The sequence below is a fragment of the Pteropus vampyrus genome, unplaced genomic scaffold (assembly GCF_000151845.1).
Source record: "Pteropus vampyrus isolate Shadow unplaced genomic scaffold, Pvam_2.0 Scaffold411, whole genome shotgun sequence".
Classification (NCBI taxonomy): Eukaryota; Metazoa; Chordata; class Mammalia; order Chiroptera; family Pteropodidae; genus Pteropus; species Pteropus vampyrus.
Genome location: NW_011889192.1, coordinates 166,387 through 168,224, shown reverse-complemented (window position 1 = coordinate 168,224; position 1,838 = coordinate 166,387).

The window sequence follows — 1,838 nt, the reverse complement described above, 5'->3', positions numbered from 1 at the left end:
ATATAAAGATATCAAATAAAATCTTTTCAACATCCCAACTGAACAGCTTGATTTGGTGCCGCGAAAGCAGGCATTTTTACGTTAGGTTTTATCTTTGAAACGGCAATCGATGGACCCCTCGGAATATATCGCAGGGCATTACCCTTCCTGACCTGGTGGTGGTGACTAGAAAGTTTGCTTTGTTGTCCCTTCTCTTTTGAACACCTTATTTAACACATCTCACTAGCACACCAGAAAAAAGATTTTAAATTCTGAATAGTCTCCATCGACAAGAAACTTTGCAAGGGTAGGTAATAAAAAATGTAAACAATCATTTTACATGCTACAATGTATCACAGTTCACATTAAAAAAATCTAATAGCTCTTCCTCTTTCATTTAGGAATATAATGTAAAGTCTCTTGTTAATGAGAGTGGATTTTGAATGTGATTCAACTTTTTCATTTAAATGTTTCCAAGTGAGGAAGCACTTTTTCTTTTTAACATCTTTGAGTTTTAATTAACATACAAAAAACTACACATAGTTAACATACACAATTTGATGAGTTTTGACATGTGCTAGCACCCATGATACCATCACCACAATCAAGGTAATAAACACATCCATTACTTCCAAAACTTTCTTTGTGTCCCTTTGGTTTTGGGGGTTTTTGCGGGGTAGGGGTTGGGGTGGGGATGTAAAACACTTAACATGAAATCTAGCCTCTTAATAAATTTTATTTTTTTTTAGCCTCTTAATAAATTTTAAGGTGCATGACACCATATCATGTACAGGCTCTCTGTTATACAGCGGATCTCTGAGAAAGCACTCTTGCATAATGTACCTGCGTATTGTGAACTGTCACCTGGACGCCACTCAAGGGGCACTTAACTTGCAAGAGGCAGAGTTTGGGGGCTGTGTCCACCAGGTACCTCCTAAGCCTCCCTGCCACTGGGGAGGAGTGGAGGTTGGAACACCTTCTAAGCTGTGTCTACCCCTGGCAGCAAAGCAGCAGGTACCCATGATGCTCATTCAATCATTCATTCATTCAACCATAATGAATCCGGTCCCAGGTCCTGTTCTAGGTGAGGGACAGTCAAACCAAAACAAGGTCCCTGCCCTCTGGCCTACATTCTCCTAGAGGAAAACAGACAGTCGATATGACAAAGAAAAATATATGGCATCTTAGATGATGATAAGTAGTCAAAAATAAAGCAGAGAAGGGTCTATGGAGTGGCTGGGGTACACGTTGTAACTTTAGGTAAAATGGCCAGGAGAAGCCTCACTGAGGAGGTAACATTTGAATAATGACCAGCAGGAAGTGAGGGGGCCAAGCAAGCAGTGAACTGAGGCTCAGAACTTGACCCATTCAGAGGCTGGAGGAATTCCTTTCTTTGCAGTCAGCATTCACCTACTTACCTCTAATCCTTCTATGTAAAATTTTCCAGAAGGCCCTCAATTACCTCCTCTTTTTCTCCAGGGATGTCCCCTTGAGGGCAAGTTTCAGGTCTTTTCAGATTTCTATTTGCAAAACTTTTAAAGTGATTCACATGTCTCTGTCTAGGCTGGCTGCAGGCTCTGCAGGGGAAAGCCACCAGCATTCCTGAAGTGGGTTTCTAGCCTTTCTCCTTTAGCTAGACCCTCCCACTGCCCTAGGGGTCCCAGGTGTGGCTTTCTGAAGGTCATCCCACCCAGCCCCATTTTCTCCCCACCCTTAGGAGACCTTCTTCCCAAAGCCAAGTCAGTTGGCTCCTGGTTCCACCCGGTGAGGTGGTTTGGTTCTCTTCCATCCTGCCCACAACGGGCCAGCACGGGTCTTGAAAGTCTCGCCTGCCCAGAAAGGCAGCGGTTCACCCTCTG